The following is a 15,720-nucleotide window of genomic DNA, read 5'->3' as shown; positions in this document are numbered from 1 at the left end:
TTGTTCTTTATGGCATCATGAAAAGTATTCAGGGGGCTAGTGGAATGGAGCACATCCTGGAACTGCAAGTGGTGGGAAAATATATTTCTGCAAAGCAAGGCTGTTCTGTTCTGCCGTGACTCAGGCTCGCTGCTGTAGAGCACAAATAGAAATGATGCAGCAGAGAGAGGATGTTCCGTGGTGAGGAAGGTGGCGGTGGGGGCGTGCTGCACTTTCAGATCCCTGCACGTTAAAGGAGAAAATTTTTAGCTTCTGCAAATGTTTCACTTCCTCCTCATATGGCAGCAAAACTGAACTGATCCCAGCTCCAGAGATGGTACTACCAGAAACTTCTGATCTAGTCAACAAGATGCTGGCTACTTCAGTGCTATTAATAACCTTAACTGGGGAGGATCTTTATCTGTAAAGTGGCATGATATTAGTTACATCTTGTGTTTTTCATGGGCCAGTTGTCAGAGCTTACATACAGAATTGGCTTTTAATATTTTGGATTGAATTATCCTCTGCAGCCTTGACTCAGCTCAGGATGGAGCTGTGCAGGGGCTCGATAAGAAGCTGCTTCCCTGCTTTCAGTCTGCCTGTCCTGCCTGCAGTCTCCTCTTTAGCATAAGCATTCCTTTTGTACCTGTCTGCAGGGATGTATTGGTATGTCCAACACATTCCACTGCATTTCTCCATGTGCTCAGTTTAATTTAGATGGGTGGGAATTAAGGTACCTTTAATTGTAAAGACAAATTCAAGCTGTGGATCTGTTGGGGTTTTTTAAAACCTCAATATTGTAGAATATTTTAATTGGCTTTATTAACTCTGTGAGCACAGGAGTTCAGCCCATGCCAGGTACACCTCTGAAAGGAATATTTCCTCTGGGTAGCCTGGTGGGTCCAACAGCTGCTGCCCACCCCATGAGGGGAGCAACCCCCAGCATCAGCCACACCGCAGAGAGGCCAAGGCAGAGCAATGCCTTGCAGGGATCTTGCCACACAGCCAGAGCATCTTTTGTTTCAGCCTTTCTAGGAACCAGCTGGAGCAGAGCCAGCAGGGAGGGATGGGAAGGGGGACAGGGGGAAGCCTGGGCTTCAAATACAGATGTGGAGGGGGCTCCATGGTTGAAGAGGAGGGGAACACCATCATCTTTTGTACACTGACCACTGGACAAGCTGCCCACGCTGCTCGGGGGTGATGGTGATTTTGGAGCCAGCGAGGTCCCCAAGCAGGGGACAGTTGCCATGGCAACAGCAGCATCATCGCATGCACTCGCTGTCACACCGCTCTGGTGGTTTAATGGGTTCATTAGCAAATCCTCACAAATAATAAGAGCAATACAAATATGAAGATGGCTCAGTGGCAGAGGTGGGGCTCATGAAGCCCCTGGGTTGTGGCTGTAGGGTCACTGCTGCCCCTTTCTCCACATGGAAGCCACGCTCGAGCGGTAATGGGGAGGAGAAAGGCGCCTGTCTGCATCCCCGTGGGCTGCAAGAGAGGGCATTTTCTCTTATTTTTAGGACTGTGCTTCAGCACAGTGCTGGATAGAAACCCTTAGCATGGAAATTACTCAGTGCTCTGCAAACTCCCCCTCATCAGATGCAGCTGTGTTGCATTGATGGCAGCTCTTCAGACCATACAGAAATGGGGAGACAGCACCAACGAGCCTGTTTCTCACAAGTACCATGAACTGGGTTGTTTCTTTTGCAGTGTGCGATTTAGCACCAGAAGTCATCTTGTTTCTCAAACTACAGCCAAGCTTTAGCTGCGCTGTAAGGCTGTGCAGCACCATGATGCAATATGTAGAGTGATTTTCCATGCTGAGCCTTGTCATGGGGCTAAAGTGTCCTTTCCAATTATTATAATACTTTTCTCCCTTCGTCTCCTGTAATATTTCCTCTCCCTTACTGACCAGAGCTCGAGCAGGGGAGACAAATCCAGTTCTGCATCTATACAGGTTCATTTTTTTAGAGATAACACATGAGGACAATGTCACTGTCCTGTTCAAAATAAGTGAACTCCTCCGCCTTACTTCTGGGGCAATGGCAGAAAAAATACATCTGCTGGAGCAGGCAACTGCAATTTAAAAGTAAAATGAAAATTTGGTCTGTTTGTCTGGTCTGACAGGATTTATTGAAGTCTTTCATTACGCGGCAGGTTCAAGAAACCCTCTCTCCAAAGTACACAGACAATTTAGAAAATGAAAGCCTGAACCAGTTTATTATTAGAACGTGGCTGGGTTGTGCAGGGCTCCTACAAGAGCTTATAGCATCTTGTACATTTTAGATATTTTTGCTGAAGCTATTAAACTCTTGGCATGCAAACCTATTATTAGAACAATGGTTTAGGCGAAGACAGAATAAATACTTTGAAGTCTATTTAATTGACTTATTTCAGAATTCAGTCTTGGGCCTAAGACTAAAGAGCACAAAATTTTCCCTTCCATGTGTTTGTAAGTGCAGCTTCTTGAAGGCTGGGGAACTCTGGGAGCATGTCCTCATGGGGAGGTCTTTGCCAGCCCTGGCTGCCATCAGGCACAGCTGCAGCACCTCATAACAGTGGGACCAGCAGGTTACAGTACAGGAGTATTTCTCTTTTTTGCTTCAAGGTGGAAATGTTTTACTTCCTGTAAAACTGCTTTCTGTTGGGTTGAATTCTGTGGAATATTCATAGACTGTATGGAGTGGAAATGCAGGGCATCCTCTGCCTCCCCTTGTAGTACACCTGGCACAGGGTGCCCAGAGAAGCTGTGGCTGCCCCATCCCTGGCAGTGCTCAAGGCCAGGTTGGACATAGGGTGTGGAGCAACCTGCTCTAGTGGAAGGGGTCCCTGACCATGGCAGGGGTTGAAACTGGATTAGCTTTAAGGTCCCTTCTAACCCAAACCAGTCTGGGATTCTATGATTCTATCGTCATTGAAGGTCTCACTCAAAAAATAAACCTTAGCTTTGTGACCACGTTTGCATTCAGCTAATATATCTAGCAAGGGGAAACTGCTGCTCAGATATAAACTGAAATCCATTTTTATGCAGTCCATACTACATTTTTATTGTCCTGTCATTTTTCTTCTCTCCTGTTCACATTACCATGTCTGTCTGTATTATTTTCACATCTGATGACTGATACCTCTGTGCTTTCCAGGCCTGGTGAAATCATGTGTTTTCCCCTGGTGATTTTTCCTGTCCCTGCAATTAACTCAGTGTGTTTGATTTGACCTGTGAGTAAAACTATGTTGGGATGAAAGCAGGTGGCGGGTTTGGCAGAATAGAAGCGATGGCTTCAGATGCATCATCCTTCCTCTGTGAAACACTCTCAGATGCAAGTCAGAGCACATCACATGCTGGGATGGTAACACACAGTACAGGTAGTGCTGGTTGGACTGGGCTGCCTGAATGAATAGCCACAGTAGCCTTTTGGATAGGCCAGTGCCAGGGAACATCTCTCAGTGGCAGGTGCTTCCCCAGCCAAGTTTCCTGTTAACTGAGGTTATGCCAAGTTCTCTTCAGCTTTATTCTTCTCTGTCAGGCAGCGCTGAAGTTATGCCCAGCACGGGAATCTCTGCGTTAGTGCTGGGCCCAGCTTTGCCTAGTTTCTATTTTGTATTTCTTTTCCAGAAAGGATTTTGGTAAGATTGTACCTGTTGCTCCAGCTGTTTGGAGCATCCTCCCTCACGTGGCTCTGGGGTTTGTCTCCTCCCATCAACATGTTTGAGTTAACCCCAAAATTAAAAGATCAGTTGTCAAACTCTGCTTGGGGGCCTGCTAGGGTCTGATTTAAGTACAGTAGAATTTATGAACATGCAATAGATTATTTATCTTGGTTATTTAGGCATTTGCTTAGCAGTGTCTTGCATGAATATGTGAAAGTGATTGAACGCCTGATTGTTGATGCAAACAGGAGGTCAAAACAGGATCCTGAACTTCCCAAAGGAAGCTTGTTCATATTCCTGCCTTCCCCAAAATACTTGGAGGCTTCTAAAAATCCTTATACCTGGCATTACGGCTGGGCTCGATGATCTTAAAGGTCTATTCCAACCTGTTCAGGTTCTGTGTAGGAGCTGGGGAAGTGAAGTGCTCAGGGAAGAAAAGACTGAGATTCGTTTCATATTGTTGTTTTTAAATTTCTGCTGAAGAGAAAACCAGTCTTTCATGTGCACACAAAAGTCTGTGCAGGATCCCCCCAGCGGGTTGGGTTTGGCAGTGTCAGCTCTGCCACGTGGCATGGATCATGTTTTCTTTCCCTCTTCCCTTGTGAAACATAAACTCACATGGACGACCACTAATATCCTCAGGGTAATCCCAGAGGGAGCTGCAGGCAATGTGGTTGACACTGATAGAACAACCTTGTCTTTTGGTATTTGAGCTGGTTGCTTGAATGGAAGCAGAACATGGCGTAGAGGTTCTCTGCATGGAATCTGATAAACATTAATTGTCAGCATCAAACAGAAAGATGGGAAAGCATAGAGTCCTTTTCTGTAGTCCCACAGCATTAGGGAAATGGTTCCCTCTCTCCAGTGTCCTCTTGCTCCAGAGGTGTCATTGGCCACCAGTCACCATGGCTACAGCAACTTAGTACTTCACATTTTATTAACAAGAAGCCAATTTATGACTTGAAAATGCTTATTCATGAAATCTGTTCACAGTTAATATTATAGAAGGAGGCACACACTGTATTGCCTTAACGCAATCAAAACCCAGTGACTCATTAAAACTAACCAGAGCAAGTGCTGAACCAGCACGTGCTTTGTTGAAGGCGTCTTTGTTCCCAACGTGCTGTTTCCCTGCTGTGGTTTATGCCCCCAGTTTTCTTATCTAGGCATCCAAGTGATAATTTCTCCTGTCTCATAGCACAAGGACACATGGGCTGGAATAGTCTATTTGGGGGGGTTAAAAGCCATCTTGGACATAAAAAAATACAAGTTTGTTGGAAAATGCTTTTCTGACTCTTGATTTATCGAAGGCATTTTGGCACAGGTAATTAGCATTAACCTTTGGAGTATATGCTGCTTATTCTGTGCCATTTGGTAGCTTGCTAAAGTAAAACCAGAAAGGTTAAAAAGATGAGAGAAGGGAGGACTTCAGCTATATTTATTCCAGCCTCAGCTCAGTTTGTAAATACAACTCATACCCCACCACCACTTGTTAATTGTTCTTGCTGACACTTTATGAGCTGCCGGCGATTTTACTAAATCAAGTTGTTGATTTAGTAATCAAACTAATCACAGTACTTCCAAATTCTTTTAATTTGAAGTCACTTTAGATGCTGCAGTTAAGGAATCCTGCTGGAAGCTTATTGTCAAAGGGGCTTTCGACACACTTAAAATGTTTAAAACCAGCACTTTGATTTTGTTTTAGTAAAATGGCAGTAAATCTCTGTAGCAAATCGGATATGTTATTCTGGGTTTTGAGAACAATTGTAATGGAAAGTATTGACTAGGCCTAGGTTTAATTTAGGTTTTAATGATCATTTTTGTATGAGTAGTCTTTAAATCCTTCCTACAAAGCAATCAACACTCAAGAGGTAAAATTCCACCCCTAGGAATTGAGGAGGAGGCAGCTTTAAATAGCACAGCACCCTCTTCTCCCTTTTGTCTGCGTCCTTGTGCAAGCAGGCAACAGCCACCTCTTTGTGTTTCATCTCCTTTGGATTCTGCAGATGAAGAGAACAGATAAAGGCACCAAGTAGAGGAAGGAGTCTCTGATCAGCCCCGAGGCTGGAGTTTCAAAGGGGAGATGCCAGCAATCCCTCTTCCTCTGGTCCTCCTTTAGAGCCTTCAGTTCTGCCTACAGGTTTAAAAACAGTTGGGTGTTCCTCTTTGGGGTACGTGGCTGTACCCTGCCCCTCCCTCCTTTGGTGTCATTCTTGCTTCAGGAGATGCTCAGGATGTCAGGAATGAGCACTAGCACATCCCTGTTGCTGGAGAGCACTGTGGTGGCTGCCTTCAGGCAGGGCTGGCCATGGCACTTCAGAGGTGCTGGCCCTGAGCAGCCTTCACAAGCCATCAGTTGTAACAGGATTTGCTTATGCCTGGTCCCAAAATTGGTGCTGAGGCACTGGCACAGGGTGTCCAGAGAAGCTGTGGCTGCCCCATCCCTGGCAGTGCTCAAGGCCAGGTTGGACACAGGGGCTTGGAGCAAGCTGCTCCAGTGGAAGGGGTCCCTGCCCGTGGCAGGAGGTTGGAACTGGATGAGCTTCAAGGTCCCTTCCAACACAAACCAGTCTGGGATTCTGGGATTCATTCTAATATCCTATATGCTTCAGGATTTTTCAGTTCCAAAAAGCAACTGCCTGCTCTTAAATAGACATTGTATGCAAAGAGATGTGTTTTGTTCATGGCTTTGAGTAAGTTATGTTTTCCAGTCGTGCCTTCTGTTGGTGAGTATTTTTAGGGAGGGCTGGAAGGAAGCGCTGTGCCTGGCTGTCAAACTTGTCTCTGGGGAGCAGAAAGGCTGTGAGTTCACCAGGAAGTTAACTTCTTTCCTCTGATCATTTCTTTGACTGTCTTTCATCTTCTCTCACACAGGCAAGCGCTAGCGTGCTTGCCTCTGAGGAGACTGCAGAAGGAGACTTGGGCAGAGATGGGAACAGGAGCCTGGGCCAATTTCATCCAGAATGCCTTTGGAATTTAATACACCTCTTAAATGTGCTTCCTCACGCTGCTGTTAACAGCTGTTGTAACCAGCACTGGGCTTCTGGGCTCCTACTGTGGCATTCTCCAGAGAGTAGTCTAAGTCTTGGAGCAGGCTGTTGTCTGTTAACTTTCCATGTTAGGCTGTTAATCATCTCCTGTTACCACTTGCTCCATTATCTCCAGTAGAAGTTATCTCTGGAGCAGATCTAGAGTGGTTCAGTCCTACAGTTTGTCTGTGTAAAGGAAAAGGTGATAATTAGACAGGGTTCACCCCAGGAGCAGAGCAGAATCCACAGGGTAAAACTTTCCTTCCTCTCACTTCACACCTCCAGTCTCCATCACTTAATCCTAATAACTGTCAGTGTTTGGATGTATGACTTGTATGCTTGGCACCAGAATATTGAAGTACTTGTTACAGTTGGATTGTGTTGATGGCACGGGGCATTGTGCAGACTGGGAGAGTCGATACAGCCCCTGCTTGGGGATAGAAGTACACCCAGAAGAGTGAGGGTGCTGGATTGTGCTGTATTTGTGTCAGTCCAGGGAGGTTTTCCCTGTGTGCACAGTGAAGACCACCTCTATAAAGTTCAAATCAGAACTTGGGAACATTAAAACCCACAGCTTTGAAAGGTGTAGCAATATGTGCAGGCTGGTAAGTGCTGCCTACAGCCTCACTTGTCAGGACCCAAATCATTCCCAGGTGATGCTCTCTGAGGTTTTGCTTCTGCTCCTGTATCACCACATCTTCTCCAAGAACTAACCTCACCTCCCATCCTTGCAACAGCACACATGGGCCACAGCTTCAGTGAGCTCAGAGGTGACACAGGATAGGAAAAATCACTGCATAGGGTTTATTTCTGAGTATAGAACTGCAGATTTATAACCTTCCTTCTGCTGACATTTTGCTGGCAGCATCTCAGTTCCTTGTGGGAGTGGCACAAACAGCAAAAGAGTAAGAAGCAGCTCCAATTAGTGACCTAAGTGTTTACACTAGCTGAGGAGTACTTCATTACCTGTCAGCAGCTTGCTTTCTCCTGGTCACAAGTGTTTACATGTGGAGCCAGTAATTCCAGCTGTTTCCCTCTTGTGCTGCAGGAATTCCAGATAATTATGTGCAGCAATTTAAAGGTAGCTCTTCCCTTGAATGTGTCATGTGAAGGTGCCTACACCCAGAAGAGAGCCAAGTGAGTGTCATCACCTTTGGGAAATGCTGGTCTAAAAAGAAGCTACCTCCTTTCAGCATCAGGACCGGGGCATGCTAACACACCATGAGCTGACCTCACTGTGTAGAAGCAGGGCTCCAGTGCCTCATGAAGGCACCAAAGGAGATTTATAAGCTGCTGGGTCATTTTCAGGTAGTTTTTTTGTAGATAGGCTCACTAAGCAGCTCATGCTGGCTGTCATGCAGTGCTGCGATGCACTTGGCAGCAGGAGGTTTGTTGTGACCTCTGTCTCTCAGTGATCTGCATAATCCTGTTGGCTCTCCCTGTCCGTGCGGCAGGATTTTAGCCCTGGAGAAACATGCATGACTTAAGGAGGGCTTTCATTGATCCCAAGGTCAGGCAGACTCTTCCTAATCATCCAACCTAATCGCTGTCACTGCACAAGCTGTGGGAGCTCACCCAGCACTAGCGAAGATCACTTAATACCAAACTCTTGGCATCATACAGACATCATTCAGCACATCGCCTCAACAAAAGCAGGATCTGTGCCAAGGCAGACGAGGCTGGGGAGAGCATTAGCACTTTCCTGCTGAGGGTTGCACCTACGCTCACTCCTTTTGACCCTCTGCCTTTTTACATTGGATTTTTACTCTTGTGTACAACACGTTTCCACGTTCTATGGTACAGTGACCTCGTGTATCATTAGATCTGACTGCCGTGTCATCCTTTTGTCATCCTCGTGGCCTTTTTTCTAGCTGTTGCATTAACGGGTGCCCTGGATCTTGTCAGCTCTTTTTCCATTAGGATGTTCTGTCTATAGAGCTGTTGGAGCTAGAAAAAAGCTGTGGCACTGTGAAGGGGAAGAAGGGCAGTTCAGTCTGCTGCAGACAGGAAGGGAGAGTCATGAGACTGAGGACTTTTGCAAAAAGATTGGTTTTATCTTAATTTACTGACCACCCCATCAGCTCCCTCTGTCACTCACAAGCAAAAATTTATCATGCAAAAACCCCAAGATCCTAAAATGCAGTTTTTAAATGAGGTTGAAGAATATTCCTTGTTTGAGATGTTAGTGGAAACTACTTGGAAGTGTGAGGATGAGCATCAGACAGTCTTTGTGCGAGTTCTGCCCTGAGATGAAGGATTAATTTGCTATTTTGGTAGGGCTACACTGAGCTCTACAGCTGGCTCCCAGGCTGGCATACCCTTGGAGACTAGAGGAATGGTTCTTTTCCCAGAGATTACTTCACAGTGGAGGTATCTTATCTCATCACTGCAATGGCTCTTCAGAAGATGCACAGGAAACCTCTTGAAACGCTGTGATGGCCTCAGAACAAAGAGTTAATCTGTTACTAGTGGAAGCATTTGCTTTGCAACTCATTTTCACCCATTTGCAGCTCAATTTTTCAATTTGGCACAGAGAGCAGTGGGAAAGATTTAACTCTGTTAAGCCCAGAGTAGGATGAAAGCTGATTAGAAATTGGGGAGGGGGAGAGGTATTTTGCTCAGCTGGAATGACTGCAGTAAAATAAATCACTAGCGAGTGCTCGAGTTGTAGATATTTGATTTGTTAATGGCTTTGGCTTTGCAGGCGTTTGGTTGATGTAGCAAATTTCTCGGTGTAAATCTGCTGAGCTCTCCTAGCACAGACTCTGAAATAAAGAAGCATAAAATATTGATAATTCTGCCAAAGAAAAGATGGATGAGATAATGGTGGGCCTATCACCATTTGGTACCTCCAAATAGTATTTGACATGGCTCGGGGATTGTAGTTATTCATCCTTACCACAGCCCTGTGCAGCCATTAGTATCCCTCTTAGACTGGAAAGCTGAGGATATATCGTGACATGTCTTACTCTTAGAATCCCAGACTGGTTGGGGGGATCCTTAAAGCTCCTCCAGCTCCAACCCCTGCCATGGGCAGGGACACCTTCCACTGGAGCAGCTTGCTCCAAGCCCCTGTGTCCAACCCGGCCTTGAACACTGCCAGGGATGGGGCAGCCACAGCTTCTCTGGGCACCCTGTGCCAGCGCCTCAACACCCTCACAGGGAAGAGCTTCTGCCTAAGAGCTCACCTCAGTCTCCCCACTGGCAGGTTAAAGCTATTGCCCTTGTCCTGTCCCTACAGGCCCCTGTCCAAAGCCCCTCTCCAGGTTTCTTGTAGCCCCTTTAGGTACTGAAATAACAACTCTGTTTTGCCAAACTTGCCTGTATTTGGAGAAGATTATACAGGGGCATAAAACCCTGTGGATCACCAGCTCTATTTTCCTGCATCCATGGCAGTGCATCATGGCATGGGGTGTTTGCAAAGGAGAGGGATGAACCCACAAGCACAGAGGGTCCTGGGTTGTTGGCTATAATGGCAGCATTGTTTCAGTCCCCTAAGTGGTGCTGCCCATGACTGCCAGGAATTTCAGCCTCTGGCTGGTTCCTATCTACATGAAGCAGCAGGTCGGGAGTGGGCAGGGAAGAGGCTCATCAACAGAAATAGCATTTAAGTAAAAACTGTACCCTCCACTGCAAGGGAAGATAGGAAGAAGGACTGATTCTTCTGCAGCTGAGAATACAAACTGTGCCAGACAGTAATTAAAGGCATTTTACTGTGCCTAGTAACGTGTCTGTGCTCTAAAGCTTGCATCCTAAGCCTGCCTGGGAACAGACCCATTTTTATTCCAGAGGGATGGAGGCACTGACGGCTGTGCTGTCGGGTCACAAGCAGTGGTTCCATGCTTGCACCTTCCCTGGGCCTCACCTTGCTGAAAGCTGTGTGATGAGAGCAGTTAAACCCCCAGCTAAAAGGGCAGGGATATGGATACTGTGAGATCCAGCGTGGGATCGCCCTTGCTGGTGAGCAAGTGCCTGAATTTCAGGCAGGAGGGATTTGCTGTGTTTTCAGATTGGGTAGCTGATGAGAGAGGTTTGATTTACATGTCCACATTGTGTTTGCATAGGTGGTGTCCTGCAGCAGTCATGTAATACTCTGACATGAAAATGATATGTTGTTGCATTGAAAATGTGATGAATATAGTGGAGATCAGCCCAGCAATGCGCATTTATTTCCCTTCCAGACTTTTCATTTCTATAAGCATTTTCCACATGATCCAGCGCAGCTATTTCAGCTATTTCTGCAAATCCAAACTTCTTGTTGAGCAAGTTAGGCAAAGGGAAAGCAGAAATAGGTCAGGTATTTCAATAACAGCTGGTTGTGTCTCTTCACAGCAAGTTGCCTTTTTTCCTGCCTATGTGAATTGTGCTAATGTATCACTGAATAAAGACAAGAGAACAAAGGGAAGCAGAAGTGCCAGCATTTTTATTCTGGGATTACAGCTTCAGAGCCCTTTACTTTGCAGAAGTGATACTGACACCACTCTGGAACAGCTCAGCAAACGCTCCTGAAATAATAAACACCCAATTGGCTGCCCAACCTCTCTGAATACACAAGATCCACTTAAAATCCTGCCCGTCATTTGCAATCACATACACAATTGATTTCCTGCTATATAGCCCAAGTCCTAGTTCTGAGACGACAGGTCCTTGATGCCTTGCAGGGCATCATGAATCTGTAATATTAAGGAAACATGGTGGAAGTTTGGTGCTCTTAGGAATCATCTAGATTGAAACACAGAGAAATAGGCTGCCTTTAATCATTAGTTATAGGCTTATATTTTTCAGCTTGGTTCTTTGTTAGGAGAGTGCCTGTGGCTGATACCAAGCTCCTGGCAGGTCACTGTCACATTGGTTTAGGCTAATCTGACTGCTCTTGGTCCTTGGGGAGGACATTAGGAGTCCAGAATGAAATTCCTCTGTTTAAATACTTCTGTGGTGCTGTGTGCTACTGGAAGGACTTTGTTTCATGGCTTGAAAGTTTGGTAATGGAAGGAAAATCTTTCTCACAACATCTGCCTCATTGTTTGTTCTCTCCAGGCTTCCTGTCCTTAGCCCTGATTCACCCCGGTGCTTTTCACACAGAACATAATGACTTTCATCGTGCCTGAAATTTGATTAGACTCAGCATGTGTCATTGGAATGCTGTAATGCTGATACGGAGGTGATGTCAGTGCTGGTTCTACCTGGGCTTTCCCACCTGAATGGAGTTCTTGAGGCACTAGAAGCAACTTTTCCCTATGTTATGGGAACAGAGGCTGCTCACAACCCAGCACAATCCAACCACCCTCTTCCTTCCTTCTGTTTCCAAAATCCCTCACTTCCTCCTTAATTTGTCCACCTCATGATTGCCTGCTGCAGTTATTTCTTGTCGTCTCATTTCTGTAATCCAAATTCTCTTTAATGCCCAAACGGTCCCATCTTCTGGCCATATTGTGCTGGGAAACAGAGGCCAAATTTCCTCAAGGCTTTAAAAACCAAATAACCTTGCTGGGGAATTTTGGTTATAAACCTGTGCAAGCATCATCCCTAAAATGTCATCCACCTCTGGGAATCTCAGTAGCCCATAGGTATGTTGGCAGCCAAAACCAAATGCACAAGTTGCTCCGTGATCTGGGATCTTTTCCTGAGTCCCCAGCTTTTTCTCAGTGTTTTTTCAGTAGCATCAACTGTGGTACAACCTGCTCCTCAGCTTTCTTCTGACTTTCTCTTGTATTTAAACCCACTTTTTAAGCCCTGCACACTCCTTCTATCACTTCAGGCTCCTCCAAAAACTCTGGGTGTGCTTTTGTCCCAGAAAATAAGATGGAGGTAGTTGTTTCATTAGCTAAAACCTGAATGTGATGATGGAGCAACCAAGAGGTCTGTGCCCTGACTCACCCTGACTTATTGCTTCCTCTTCCCCTTCCCTTCCATCACCCTTTGCCTCATGATTCCTGCCTGCCTTGTTCCTCAGGGTCTTCTACTGTGTTTTAACCTGCCTTTGGTGTGAGGGGCACATGGCAGGGTGATGGGTTTGCAGGAAAGACCAGGTCTTGCCCCATCAATAGCCCCGGGGGTGGGGGCAGAAATGACTGTGTTCAAGTGATTCTTCTTTTCACCATGGGGAGAGGTGTTCTTGTCCTCTTGAGATTCCTCAACATCAGGTCAAAAGCCTGTCATGAACTGAAGGATGATTCAGCTTCCTCAGCTCAGGTGGTGTGGATGCTGGGAGAGGAGGAGCCCTCCTCCTGGCTGGCACAGCACTGTGATAACCTGCACACACCCCACCCCTCTGCATTCCCCTTGGATAAAACTGCACAGGTTAGCTTTCAGGAACTGGAGAATGTGGGCTGGAGAGCTCTGACACCACCTAAACCCGTAGGGAAAAGGCTTGTGTGTGTCTCTGGTTGTGGGTGAAAATGTGACCTTTTATCAGGCACGACATGTAAAAATCTTGCTTCACACAGGGAAGGGTGAATGGGAACATTGCTTCTCTCTGAGACAAAAGCAACAGGAGAATGCAGCCCAGTAACACCTCTTCTTTTTTTAATGTCATTTTTCTATCCCCTCAAGCTTTAGCTAATTGCTCTCTTTTCTATTGGAAAAGGAGACAAATCTAGGTTTTCAGACCAGATCTGGAAACAGAGGCAGGATTAAGCACAGCTGTTCCAGGTCAGAGATGGTGAGGAGGGGAGACATGTCTCGTGCTGACAGAGCAAGGTTATCCCAACAGCCAGAGGTATGTGCCTCAGTGTCAAGAGCCTGCCTGAGGGTTCAAATGAGTTCAGCATTGCCACTGGACAGAGTGGTCCAGAGAACTGGGAAGCCACCGGCAATTTAACATGATGTCACCTTGTCCTGCACTAAGTAGGTCATGGTGACACCCTGCCTAAAAGTCCTTTGCACCAGTGCTTCTGCTACTGCAGTGGTGTGAGCAGCACTATCCCCAGTAAACTTATAAACCCCTCAGCAAGGGGAATTCATGCAGAATGAGCTTCTAGAGGGGTTACCTGGGGTGCACAGTGCAGCAGTTAGAGCAGGCAGTGAACAAACCCATCTCTCGTTGCTCTGCATCAGCCCTGGTTGGCTGGCAGAAATGAAGCATCAGATGGGATGATGAATATCCAGGTTGCTATAGTGACCAAGAGCTGTAGTGCTGGAAGCAGTGGGTCTCCATCACCGCCTCCATCCCCGCTGCACACATACACGAGCTGGCACACGCCGCTCCAAGGGAGCTGGGTGCATTGTGCCCCTGCGGTGCGGTGCTGAGAGAGCGGCAGTGGATGTTCCCTGGATGCCAGAGCCCTCCTGTTAAATCCCTGGCTCCAGCTTTCATGAGCTCAGCGGCGCTGTGTGCACAGTATAATGGAGTTGAGCTGTTTGCATGTCACGGGCTGCAGGGCAAGAGCACAGCCAGGGCAGCTGGGGACAACGACAGCCAGGTCCTGTGCATGGCCATCCCTTGGAGGCATTATCCAACCAAAGCTGTTGGAGCTGGGGGTGGGATGCAGCCCATCTTCCCAGCCCTTCTGCCTGAGGAGAGCCCTGGTGCCGTTATCCTCATGGCTGCAGCTCCTGGATGCACTCATTTCCCATGGCTCCAGTGGCATCACAGCCACCAGTGCAGGCAGAAGCCAGGCTTGTGTCTTCACCTTAGTAAATTGCCCTCCCACTTATTCGAGCTGGCTTTGTGGCACAGGTCAATTCTGAAGAATAATAGGGAAAAATACAAGAGGAGAAGAACCCCCAGTGTGTGCACGCTTTTGGTTATTTTATAATAATTTAGGGGATCTCTCTGAAGCTCCGTGGCAGCTTCCTCTGTTTTGTGGCTTTAGACCTCTGCCAGACTCTAAAAATATTAAACAGAGCAGTGGGAGAAGCAGAGCTGCTCATCCATCAGGATGATGCTGGGTTATGTCTGTATCAAAGGGAGATGATAGAGCGACAGCAGCACTTTGCTGTGCCATCGTTTTCCAACATAACGCACCCATCAGCTGGTTCAGCCACTGTCTGATGCTAGAAAATTTTTGCCTCATGTAAATTGGAGGGGTTATCCTGGATTGATCCAATTGGAGAGTTATCCTGGATTTATTGTCCTCCCCATTGTCTCCCAGTGCCTCACATTCTTGCAGGAGCTGGATAAATACATCCCAGGTGACTGAAAGGTGCTGGTTCTCTTTGAAGTAGGTTTTCTTTTTTTATTTTCTCCTTCCTTAAACTTCAGGAATTTTAGTAGCATCTGCTAAGCAGGCCGAGAGCATCCAGCTGAAGATGTCCCTGCCCAGGGAGGGGCTGGACTAGTTAAGCTTTGAAGGTCCCTTCTAACCCAAACTATTCTATGATTTCTTGATTCTATGATCTTTCCAGGAGGAACACTGGGCTGTGTACACCCCAGCAGGCAGGGTCCTGGGAATTCAGCACAGTTGCTGGGTGACGCTGAGGGCCAAAAAGAAAATACGAGGAAGGACTTTTGCTGCTGCTCAGCCTGAGCAGGAATCAAGGTCTGAGATGTCCTGTATGGGAGGCAAGTCCGCGCTCATCTTCCTAAGTGGTCTTATTTTATTTATGTGCTGGTACATTTCTAATGCAGGATTCTTGGCTTAACCCTGTGAATGAGCCGATGTTCTGCTTTTACTGAGTCTCCAGCCAAGGACTTTGAGTTGTTATATTTTTGGCATAGTGGTTTTTATAAAATACGGAACACTCCAGTGTCTTGCAGCCACAACTGCTCCCAGTAAAGCAGGATCTGGATGAGAGCTGGCTCTCAAAAGCTTTGCCAGGACTCAATAGCTGAGAAAATACAACTAATTGGAGACTTCAGGAGCTCTGGTTTATGTATTGGTGCTGCACCCCCAGAAAGCTGTTGAGAACTGGGTTGGTTGGAGTAAGTGAAGGCAAGTGGCAGGTGTCACTGGATGTGTGTAACCATCATCCTCATAAACTAAATCATAGAGTCACCAATTCTGTTTATCAAAAAATAAGCCGGATGCAAACTGAGCCGCAAAGCACACGGAACTACGTGTGGGCAGGACAGGCCATGGTGGTGAGGATGTTACTCAGCCATAGAAAATATTTCTTAACC

General features: G+C 46.6%; 1 protein-coding gene across 2 annotated transcripts in view; it reads left to right on the top strand.

The window, feature by feature from the left end:
* Positions 1-15,720, top strand: part of MYO1D (myosin ID) — a 112,802-nt gene that overhangs the window by 86,100 nt on the left and 10,982 nt on the right. The window contains exon 22 of one of the 2 annotated variants that reach the window (XR_010616758.1): positions 15,006-15,139. The exons of the other annotated variant lie outside the window; for it this stretch is intronic. The gene's annotated coding sequence lies outside the window, so the exon portion shown is untranslated. The remainder of the gene's footprint in view (positions 1-15,005; positions 15,140-15,720) is intronic. 2 annotated transcript variants of the gene reach the window in all.

The sequence above is a fragment of the Lathamus discolor genome, chromosome 20 (genome assembly GCF_037157495.1).
Source record: "Lathamus discolor isolate bLatDis1 chromosome 20, bLatDis1.hap1, whole genome shotgun sequence".
NCBI lineage: Eukaryota > Metazoa > Chordata > Aves > Psittaciformes > Psittacidae > Lathamus > Lathamus discolor.
The sequence above is the reverse complement of the archived record's forward strand: the minus strand, read 5'-3'. Positions and strand labels throughout refer to the sequence as shown.